Source organism: Sylvia atricapilla, chromosome Z (genome assembly GCF_009819655.1).
Source record: "Sylvia atricapilla isolate bSylAtr1 chromosome Z, bSylAtr1.pri, whole genome shotgun sequence".
Lineage (NCBI taxonomy): Eukaryota > Metazoa > Chordata > Aves > Passeriformes > Sylviidae > Sylvia > Sylvia atricapilla.
The window spans coordinates 23,898,628-23,910,762 of NC_089174.1; the positions used below are offsets into that span (position 1 = coordinate 23,898,628).

Consider the following 12,135-nt stretch of genomic DNA (forward strand, 5'->3'; position numbering starts at 1 on the left):
GGCTTGCAGCATTCTCCCTCTTCCCCGGACACTAGAGGCACGAACTACACTACACAGCTTTCTCGGCTGCTAGAGAGCAAAAAACACACGGAGAGATCCTGTTTCGAGCTAACCATAGAAACCCTTCTGAGCACAGGCAAACTGGCTTGCAGCATTCTCCCTCTTCCCGGACACTAGAGGCACGAACTACACTACACAGCTTTCTCGGCTGCTAGAGAGCAAAAAACACACGGAGAGATCCTGTTTCGAGCTAACCATAGAAACCCATTCTGAGCACAGCCAATCCGGCTTGCAGCATTCTCATCCTTCCCGGGACACTAGAGGCAGAACTACAGTCTACAGCCTTTTTGGCTGCCTAGAGTAGCAAAAAACACACGCAGAGATTCCATGTTTCGAAGCGTAAGCCAGAGAAACCCCTTCTGAGCACAGGCCAAAGCAGGCTAGCACGCATTCTCCCTCTTCCCCGGACGCTAGAGGCACGAACTACACCACACAGCTTTCTGGGCTGCTAGAGAGCAAAAAACACACGCAGAGATCCTGTTTCGACCTAAGCCATAGAAACCCCTTCTGAGCACAACCAATCCGGTTTGCAGCATTGTGGTTGTGTAGGGACAGGCGGCGCGGAAGATTTCGGGCTGTAACGGAGAGGAAAAGAGCAAGCCCAACCCCCTCTCAAGATAAGCTACCCCTGAAAGGAATGTAGACCCTCTACTAACATGTGTCAGTACCTTTCCACTCCAACTACTAACCCGGGAAGTGTGGCAATATCCTGTCTGACGTAGTAGAAGACCCAAGAGTATATAACCTGAACCTTTTACTTAATAAACTTCTTTTGTAACCGTCTGCCATATTGGTACAATGCGTCTGTTACAAGACCCGACCCACTCATGAAAGCAAAGTGCAAGTCGTGCTGTATGTCTAAATACCAAAGCCTCCACTGTAGCGAAAACTCCGGACTGCTACAAGTGGTGCCGTAAACCCGGGAAGTATTACCTCGGAGGACGGGAGCCACGCTTTGGAAAAGACACAGCGGGCAGAAGTCGGCCAGTCCGAACTTCTGCGGAGGAGAAGGAAAAAGGGGGGACGCCCCCAAGGACCCCGCGGACAGCATGGAGTCTGTGACGAAGGTCGTGAGTAGGCTAGCAACCCACTCGGGAATTGCCTGGGACAAAAAAGATTTATTTCTTGCTATTGCAAGGTTATCGGATTTAGGCGCGATTTCACGCCCCATAGACATATTAAATTCAGAGGGGTGGGACAAATATACAGCTGCCCTGGCTGAAGATACAAAAGCCACCGGCAGCGGAAAAGTTTTAAAAGCATGGGGAAAAGTTGAAAAAGTGTTGCGAAAAGCAATGGAAGAACAGGAGGCTTGGAACGCTGCAAAAACGTGTTTATTCATGGCTAAGCATCCGGGGAGAGGGGACCGAGGGGGCGCAGGACCCTCCGGAGAAGCCCTAGAAGAGACGGGGGGGGGGGCGCAGCGCGGCAGAAACCCCAGGGGAAAAGCGGGAATCAGACGCGGTAACCCCCTCCACAAATGCATGCATAAAAGCCGCGGAGCACGCGGGAAAACCCCAAATCCTCCCGCGAAAGCCCCCAGATCCGAACACCCCCGAAAAAACCGCGGGTTCCCCGATCGTTCCTCCTTGCCGCGTCCAGGGTCCGAGCGGCAACATTTCGCTAGGACCGGTGGCGGCGCCGTCCGCGCGGAACGGCGGCGGTCCGGCGCGGTCCGAAACGGCAGCCTCTCCAGCCGCTGAGATGCGGCGCAGGCGGGCGGAGGAGCGTACACGGTTCGTCTGGGAGGAACTCGCGCGGCAGGCGAGAGACGCAGAGAGATTGGCCACCGCCGTGGAGGGAATACACCCCCCGCCATATGGCCAATATGGTGCCGACGGTCCCGCGCGGGGGCGGGGCGACCAATCGCCGCTACCCCCCCCGCCATGTGGCCAAGATGGCGCCGGCCACGTGGAGCGCGCGCGGGGGAGGGCGCCACGTGGCAATGGGAACCCAGAAGTGCAAAACCCCGCGACTGAGCATGCGTGGGGGGTCGGAGGAAATCCGGAGCCACAGACCTACATGGCGCATGCGCGGGAGAGCGGGGGGGGGCGAACACGCGGACAAGGACCTTTACCAATGTCATCTACCAAGCGCGGGGGCGAGCAAAAAGGGGGAACGTGGGACAACCCCTGCGAAAGGCGCCGGCGTCACCCCCGGTCGGAAGGGGGGGGCCGGGCGCGGGAGGCGGAATGGAGTCAAAGTAGAGGGGACATCCGAGCCCACCCGCGGAAGGCGGAACGGGGGCGGAGTCCGACGAAAAATCATGGGAAACCGGAAGCTTACCACCAGTTCACTTCCGATACGGAAGGGAGCTACAGCTCCGCGGCGAGCTCTACAGGGAGCTCCGAGTCCGATTTGGAAACGGAGATAACAGATTTTATAAAGTTTACAGCGAAACCGAGCAAAGCTTTTAACAATGTAAGGGAACAAATTCAGGGCAAATTAACCGATTGGGGGAAAATAAAATTAGCCTGTGCAGAGTGGGAACCTGCGGCTGCAATACATGCGTTCCCGGTACGAGTTTCTGGCACCCGGCAGAATCAGAGGTGGACTTACACCCCGCTTAGTACGAAAGAAGTGCAGATTGTGGTGAAAGCGGTGCAGGAAAAAGGAATTAATTCAGCCCTGGTGTCCACACTGATCGATGGTCTTTTTAGCAATGATGATATGCTGCCTTTTGATATCTCACAAATAACCCGTATGTTTTTTGATGGGGCAGGGTTGATTGTATTTCAGCAGGAGTGGTCCAATTCATGCGCAGCTGCCCTAGCTCAAGCCTCAGGGCAGGGACAGCCTCTCCATGGCTCCACCCTGTCCAGGCTGCTTGGCAAACATGACGATGTGGCCACGCCCCAAAACCAAGCTGCACACCTCACAGCAGAGGAGGTGAAAGCAACAACCAGGGCAGCTAGGGAGGCAATAAGGGCAGCCTCCCGGGTGGTGGACAAGCTCACGCCATGGTCAACGATCAAACAGGGGGAAAGTGAGAGTTTTACAGATTTTGTGGACCGATTACAGGCTGCAATTGATTCATCTACCCTGCCTGCAGCTGCAAGGGGACCGGTGGTGACAGATTGTTTAAAACAACAGTGTAATACTGTAACCAAGGAAATCCTACGGTCTCTCCCAGCAGGAGCCAGCTTAGCTGACATGATCAAACATGTGGTAAAGGAAGAACACCTAATACCCATGCAGGCAGCGGTTCATACCCTAACAAATGCAATGGCTTGCCTGAAGTGCGGTCAAGCAGGTCATGTAGCAGTAAGCTGTCCCCAGCCAGCACAGCGGCCAGTGGCAGCACCCCCGACCCAGCAGCGCCAGAGACCCACCTGCTGGAATTGTGGAAAAAGGGGACACCTGGCCAAGGAGTGCAGATCCAGGCCTCAGGGAAACGGAAGGGGGAGGGGGCGTGCAGGCCATACTCAGCCTCCTCCCACTGCGAGATGGCCCAGCCTTCCCAATACCCAGTGGGGCAGGGGACCTTCATACCCCATATATATACAGGAACCAGTCACTATCTCATCCCCACCAGTCATTCAGTGGCAGAACAATGCACCACCACCAGCAGCCAATATGCACCTCTCACCACCACAAACTGCTCCAGTGTCACAGGGTCAACAGGGGACAAACCAGAGCGGAACCCCTGGGTGGCCTTGGTCATGAAAGTGGGGAAGGAGCCCTTGAGGGTGTGGGGGACGTGTCAGCTCTATGGCAGCCAGGACCCTCACGTTTTAGGGCTTCAGTTTTTGGCAGACACTGGATCAGACTGCACCATTTTTCCTCAATCACACTGGCCCAGACATTGGCAAATTAAAGAAGTCCCTCCTGTGAACGGGGTGGGGGGACAATCCAGGGCATGGAAAAGCACCCAATTGGTGGCGATAACACTCCACACAAAAAAGGGGCCAGAACAAACAGTTGCCATTTACCCTTACATTTTACAGGATTCTCCACCCTTAATAGGAAGGGATGTCCTGGCTATGCTCGGAGTCAGGATTACAAATTTATAATGAGGGCCACTGCCTTACACCCTTTGCTGCCGATCAAATTGACTTGGAAATCATCAGACCCTGTATGGGTTGAGCAGTGGCCCCTATGCGAGCCTCGCTTGGCAGCTTTAATAGAACTGGTTGAGAGGGAACTGCAAAATGATCATATAGAAGTCACTGTTAGTCCATGGAACACGCCCGTTTTTCCTGTTCCCAAAAGGTCAGGAGAGGGCTATCGCTTAGTCCATGACCTGAGAGAAGTGAATAAAACAATCCGACCCATAGGCCCAGTTCAGACACTGTTACCCATGAACTCAGCTATTCCTGAAGGACAGCCATGTGCAGTATTGGACATTAAAGACTGTTTCTTTTCAATACCTTTGCATCCTGAGGACAGGGAACGATTTGCCTTTTCCGTGGTTTTCCCGAATGGCAACCGGCCCAGCCTGCGTTTCCAGTGGAAAGTGCTACCTCAAGGTATGGTCGACAGCCCAACCATCTGCCAGATCACCGTGGACAAAGCACTAATGCCAGTCCGACACTCCTACCCTGCAGCCACCATCATCCAGTACATGGACGACATTCTGGTCTCAGCACCATCAGCGAGCCAAGTGGATCATCTGGTATCCAGGATCACAGAGACCCTCCAGGCCAACGGCTTCGAGATTGCGAGTGCGAAGATCAAGAAAGGACCCTGTGTCACCTTCCTAGGAGTGGGAATCACAAGCTCCTACGTGACACCTCCTAAGGTGAAAGTCCACCGAGATGTCAAGACGCTCCACGATGTGCAACGCCTGGTAGGATCACTGCAGTGGCTTCGCAACATCGTCCTAGTTCCTCCCAAGATCATGGACCCTCTGTACAACCTCCTGAAAGGAAAGCACCCCTGGGAACCCAAGGAGCTGACACCACAAGCAGCGAGCTCCCTCGACTTCATCGAACAGCAGATGTCCACTGGCACACTTGCCAGATGGAACCCAGCGATGCCCCTGGACTTATATGTGCATTTTACACAAAAGGGGGGAGTGGGAGCATTGGCCCAAGGACCTTCTGAAAAGGCCCGACCGATTCAATGGGTGGTCCTTGGAAGGCCTGCTCGTGCATTTTCCCCAGCAGTAGAATGCATCGCTAACCTCATCATGAAAGGCAGGAAACTCGCCTTGAAACACCTAGGGACTGAGCCAACGAGAATCCACCTTCCTTTTCGCAAGCAACCGACCGTAGAATCAACCACAATCTCGGAGCATCTAGCCCTTGCTCTCGTCGGATTTGGAGGAGAAATCTCCTACTCCACCAGACCACCCTGGACTCAGCTGCTGACCATAGTCGACATAGACCTGCCACCAAAGGTTATGGACAGGCCACAGCCAGGACCAACAGCTTTCACAGACGCTTCCTCCACTACTTCTACTGCGACAGCAGTGTGGCAGGTAGGAGAGCAGTGGCATTGTATCAAAGCATGTGACCCCACACTGTCAGTACAGCAGCTGGAAGCTACAGCAGTAGCCCTGGCCTGTGGACTTTTCCAAGAGGAGCACCTTAACATCGTAACAGACTCTATATTCGTGGCAAGGCTCTGCCTAGCCATGGCAGGACCAGGTGTGTCAACATCAGCAGCAGCCCTAATGCTAGAAGAGGCACTCTCTTCACGAAAGGGCACTGTATCAATCATTCACGTTAATAGCCACAACCCAATCAAAGGGTACTTTCAGATTGGCAACGACAAAGCAGACGCTGCAGCGAAAGGGGTCTGGACACTGCAGGAGGCCCGTCAACTGCACGAATCCCTCCACATTGGACCCAAAGCACTGGCGAAGAGATGTGGAATCACAACAGCGGATGCCAAACATGTAGTGGCTACCTGCCCTCACTGCCAGAAGTCACCCCTGTGGACTAGTGGAGTCAACCCAAGAGGTCTTAAGCCCTCAGAAATCTGGCAGTCGGACTTCACCTTGTGTCAGCTGCTGAAGCCTCGAGCATGGCTTGCAGTAACAGTGGACACATTCAGTGGAACGATTGTAGCCACCCAGCATCCCAAGACTAACTCCAAAGCCACAATCCAGCACTGGCTGACAGCCATGGCGTGGCTTGGTATCCCCAAGCAGATCAAAACAGATAATGGTTCCAATTTTATTTCTAAACCAGTGCAGGAATTCGCCTCCAAATGGAGGATCACATTAGTGCAAGGTATCCCATATAACAGTACTGGGCAAGCTATAGTCGAGCGGGCAAATCAAACCCTGAAAACTAAGATAGAGGTGTTGGCAAAAGCAGAAGGCTTTAACAATTCCATTCCCTCAGGAGAACAGGCACGTATACTGGCAACCGCACTGATAGCATTAAATCAATTCCCCAGAGGAAGTGAAGCAAATAATCCCATTCAAAAACACTGGGCCTCCAGAGCACTAGAGGAGGGCCCGCAGGTTGTAATTAAAAATGAGCTGGGTGAATGGGAACGGGGCTGGAGATTAATGCTTACAGGGCGAGGGTATGCAGCTGTCAAAAGGGATGGGAAAATCAGGTGGTGTCCTATTAAATCAATCAAACCTGATCTCCACAGTGAGCAGGATGAGACTAATGAGAACTGTGAGTTTCTGTTTACAGGACATGCTGGTGGGGCGACCACGTAGCGCGTACATGCCTCTCCGAGAGGAACGAGACACACTACCGAGCCGTCAGAAAGCACCAGAGAAAACCGCGCGGGCGAGATCCAAGCACCAACGATATGCCTGTGTGATTTTGTTGCTGGGGTTTGTCGCCAGAGGACAAGCCAGCCCAGATTTCTACCCACACCAGCCATTCAGGTGGGTCATGAGACATCTTACCAGCGGTAAGGTGCTCAGAGACATCACCACACCGAACAGTCCATCCTTCGTGCTTCGTATTATCGATTTGTTTCCAGGACAACCAAAGGTAGACCCTCATTCTCCATTTTCATCACACACATACCTATCCTATTGGTGCCCAGCTTCAAACGCAGGAAAAAGTTATTGTAATAACCCCGGCTGGGGATATTGCGGACATTGGGGATGTGAGACCATAGTAACAGACGCCAGGCCGTCAGGGCCTGGGTGGGACCCACAAGAACCTGACAAATTCCTGCAGTTCACCTGGGCACCCGCAGGTTGTAAAACACCTCTCTCTGTACACGGGAATTCCTATCGGTATAGCCATAAAATCCCAAAAATCCGAAAGTGCATATACTATAACATGACAGTTTTGCAACCCACTCATCCTAGCTGGACGGTGGGCAAAACATGGACAGTGGTCCTTCAAGGGTCAAAAAAGTGGGTGAACGTGCAAATTACCAAATTTCAACCCTCAGAACCCCGAGCTGTGGGGCCCAACAAGATAATTAAAAGCACACAGACAAAGAGAAATATGACCTACCCTAGGGCTGCACCTACAGGTGTCAGCAGAACCCCAACTAGTGATACAAAAGCCTTTCAGTTGGACAAATTAGCTAGGTCAGATCCCGATCCAATTTTTGGTATGTTAGAAGCTACCTTCCTATCCCTGAATGAATCTAAGCCTAACCTAACCAATTCCTGTTGGCTTTGTTATGATGTCCAACCACCTTTTTATGAAGGAGTTGCTTTAAACACCCCATTCAGTTACTCCGCCGCTGACGCTCCCCAGCAATGTAGATGGGACACACCCCGCAGGGGCATTACTCTAAGCCAGGTCTCAGGCCGAGGCAAATGCTTTGGTAATGCAACCCTGGCTGAGCGAAAAGGGAATGTCTGCACCAGAGTTGTAAAGCCTAACAGAAAGAATAACAAGTGGGTAATCCCTGCTACATCTGCGATGTGGGTTTGTCAGAGGTCTGGAGTAAGTCCGTGTGTATTTCTTCCCAAGTTTGATGATTCTAACGATTTCTGTGTCCAAGTTCTGATCGTTCCTAGGGTCCTGTACCACTCAGAGGAAGAAATGTACAGCCTTCTCGAAGAATCCAATAGGCTCCACAAAAGAGAGATATTGACAGGTGTAACTATCGCAATGTTACTCGCCTTGGGAGCAGCCGGCACCGCGACAGGTGTCTCAGCCCTGGCAACACAACACCAGGGTCTGTCTCAGCTACAAATAACTATAGATGAGGACCTGCAGAGGATCGAGAAGTCCATTTCCTACTTAGAGAAGTCAGTCTCTTCGCTTTCAGAAGTGGTTCTACAGAACCGGCGAGGACTGGATCTCCTGTTTATGCAGCAGGGAGGTCTGTGTGCAGCCTTGAAAGAGGAATGCTGCTTCTATGCAGACCACACCGGAGTCGTCAGGGACTCCATGGCCGAACTCCGAAACAGACTGGCTCAGAGACAGAAAGATAGGGAAGCTCAGCAAGGCTGGTTCGAATCCTGGTTTAACCAATCCCCATGGTTAACCACTTTATTTCCACCTTGGTAGGCCCATTGGCAATGCTACTTCTAGCTGTTACCTTCGGACCATGCCTGCTGAACAAGATAGTCTCATTTGTCAAAGCTCGCCTAGATCAGACTAACATTCTGTTCATAGGCCAACATGAAATGCTGTGAATTTAAAATTGCCGGTCACAATATTTCAAACTTGCCTGGCAAAAACTTACTCAGGTTTCCAAACTCCTTTTTCCCTTATTAAGTCCTAACCTTCTACCTCATTTAGTGCCTATATCTATCTATATATATATGTGTATAACTACCTCGTTCTTTTGTGAAAGAGGGGGGGGGGAGATGTGGTTGTGTAGGGACAGGCGGCGCGGAAGATTTCGGGCTGTAAAGGAGAGGAAAAGAGCAAGCCCAACCCCCTCTCAAGATAAGCTACCCCTGAAAGGAATGTAGACCCTCTACTAACATGTGCCAGTACTTTTCCACTCCAACTATAAACCCGGGAAGTGTGGCAATATCCTGTCTGACGTAGTAGAAGACCCGAGAGTATACAACCTGAACCTTTTACTTAATAAACGTCTTTTGTAACCGTCTGCCATATTGGTACAATGCGTCTGTTACAAGACCCGACCCACTCATGAAAGCAAAGTGGAAGTCGTGCTGTATGTCTAAATACCAAAGCCTCCACTGTAGCGAAAACTCCGGACTGCTACACAGCATTCTCATCCTTCCCGGGACACTAGAGTCAAGAAGTAGAGTCCACAGCCTTTTCTGCTCCTGGAGTGCACAAAACACACGCAGAGGTCCAATTTCAAGCGAAGCCATAGAAACCCCTTCTGAGCACAGCCAAAGCGGCTTGCAGCATTCTCCCTCTTCCCGGGACACTAGAGGCACGAACTACACTACACAGCTTTCTGGGCTGCTAGAGAGCAAAAAACACACTCAGAGAACCTGTTTCGACCTAAGCCATAGAAACCCCTTCTGAGCACAGCCAAACCGGTTTGCAGCATTCTCCCTCTTCCCGGGACACTAGAGTCAAGAAGTACAGTCCACAGCCTTTTCTGCTCCTGGAGTGCACAAAACACACGCAGACGTCCAATTTCAAGCGAAGCCATAGAAACAAACCCCTTCTGAGCACAGCCAAACCGGCTAGCAGCATTCTCCCTCTTCCCGGGACACTAGAGGCACGAGCTACACTACACAGCTTTCTGGGGTGCTAGAGAGAAAAAAACACACGCAGAGATCCTCTTTCGAGCTAAGCCATAGAAACTCCTTCTGAGCACAGTCAAAGCGGCTAGCAGCATTCTCCCTCTTCCCAGGACGCTAGAGGCACGAACCACACTACACAGCTTTCTAGGCTGCTAGAGAGCAAAAATACACTCAGAGATCCTGTTTGGAGCTAAGCCATAGAAACCCGTTCTGAGCACAGCCAAACCGGCTAGCAGCATTCTCCCTCTTCCCGGGACGCTAGAGGCACGAACTACACTACACAGCTTTCTGGGCTGCTACAGAGCAAATCACACGCAGAGATCCTGTTTCGAGGTAAGCCATAGAAACCCCTTCTGAGCACAGGCAAAGCGGCCAGCAAGCACCATTCTCCCTCTTCCCAGGATGCTAGAGGCACAAACTACACTACACAGATTTCTGGGCTGCTAGAGAGCAAAAAACACACGCAGAGATCCTGTTTCGAGCTAAACCATAGAAACCCCTTCTGAGCACAGCCAAACCGGCTAGCAGCATTCTCCCTCTTCCCGGGACACTACAGGCACGAACTACACTACACAGCTTTCTGGGCTGCTAGAGAGCAAAAACACACGCAGAGATCCTGTTTCGACCTAAGCCATAGAAACCTCTTCTGAGCACAGCCAAAGCGACTAGCAACATTCTGCCTCTTCCCGGGACGCTAGAGGCACGAACTACACTACACAGCTTTCTGGGCTGCTAGAGAGCAAAAACACACTCAGAGATCCTGTTTCGAGCTAAGCCATAGAAACCCCTTCTGAGCACAGCCAAAGCGGCTAGCAGCATTCTCCCTCTTCCCAGGATGCTAGAGGCACGAACTACACTACACAGCTTTCTGGGCTGCTAGAGAGCAAAAAGCACACGCAGAGATCCTGTTTCGAGCTAAGCCATAGAAACCCCTTCTGAGCTCAGCCAAAGCGGCTTGCAGCATTCTCCCTCTTCCCGGGACGCTAGAGGCACGAACTGCACTACACAGCCTTCTGGGCTGCTAGAGAGCAAAAAACACACACAGAGATCCTGTTCCGAGCTAAGCCATAGAAACCCCTTCTGAGCACAGCCAAACCGGCTCGCAGCATTCTCCCTCTTCCCGGGACGCTAGAGGCACGAACTACACTACATAGCTTTCTGGGCTGCTAGAGAGCACAAAATGCACGCAGACCTCTTGTTTCAAGTAAATCCGGAAAACTCCGCTCTAAGGCCACCCAAACCGGCTTTCAGATTTCTCCGTGTTCGTGTAACTCTAGAGGCACCGACGACGGTCCAGAGCTTTCTGCGCTCTTAGAGAGCACAAAATGCATGCAGATCCCCAGTTTCAATCAAATCCACAAATCTCCCTTCGATAGCCACCCAAACTGGCTTGCAGTTTTCTCTTTCTTCTCTTGACAGAAGAGGCATGATCGATGCTCCCCAGCTTTCTCTGCTCTTGTAGAGGGGAGAAAGAACGGTGAGCTCCTGTTTCGAGGAAAGCAGGAGATTCCCCTTCTGGGCACACACAAACTAGCTTGCAGCATTCTCCCTCTTCCCGTGACACGAGAGGCACGTACAACAGTGCACAGCTTTCTCTGCTCCTAGAGAGCACAAAATGCACGCAGTGCTCCAGTTTCGAGTAAATCCACTTAACATCTCGTCTGAGGCTACCCAAACCAGCTAGCAGCATTCTAGTTCTTTCCATGACACGAGAGGCATGATCGAGGGTTTACAGCTTTCTCTACTGTTGGAGAGCGCAGAAACTACGTCAAGCTCCTGTTTCCAGCTAAGCCAAAGTAGCCCCTTCTGAGAACACCCAAACCGGCTTGCAGCATTTTCCCTCTTCCCATGATACTAGAGGCACGAACTACAGTCCACAGCTTTCTCTGCTCCTGTAGAGCACAAAATACACGCAGGGCTCTTGTTTCGAGCAAATCCACAAAACACCCAATATGAGGCCACCGCAACTGTTTTTCAAAATTCACCCTCATGACATGCCACTACATGTAAAATGGAAGGTTCACTGCTTTCTCTGATGTTGGAAAGCACAGAAGTCATGGCAATCTCTTGTTTCCAGCTAAACCAAAGAACCCCATTCTGAGCACACTCACACCGGCTTGCAGCATTCTCCCTTTTCCCGTGACACGAGGGGCACGAACTACGGTTCTCAGCTTTCTCTGCTCGCAGAGAGCACAAAAGGCACGCAGGGCTCCTGTTTCGAGCAAATCCACAAAACTCCCCTCTAACGCCATGCCGACTGGCTGGCAGCATTCTCCCTCTTCTCGTGAGACGAGAGGCATGATCAATGGTCCCCAGCTTTCTCTGCTCTTGTAGAACGCAGAAAGAATGGCGAGCTCCTGTTTCGAGCAAAGCAAGGGAGCTCCCTTCTGAGCACACCCAAACCGCCTTGCAGCATTCTCCGTCTTCGCATGACACAAGAGGTACGAACTACAGTCCACAGCCTTTTTTGCTCGTAGAGAGCACAAAATACACGCAGAGGTCCAGTTTCAAGCTAA

General features: G+C 51.8%; 1 long non-coding RNA gene and 1 pseudogene across 1 annotated transcript in view; both read right to left on the reverse strand.

Annotated features, from left to right (window-relative positions):
• The window catches only part of LOC136373852 (uncharacterized), a 47,282-nt pseudogene extending 45,403 nt beyond the window's left edge, over nt 1-1,879 (reverse strand).
• LOC136374088 (uncharacterized) overlaps nt 1-12,135 on the reverse strand; it is a 212,896-nt gene that overhangs the window by 181,911 nt on the left and 18,850 nt on the right. The window lies entirely within an intron of this gene.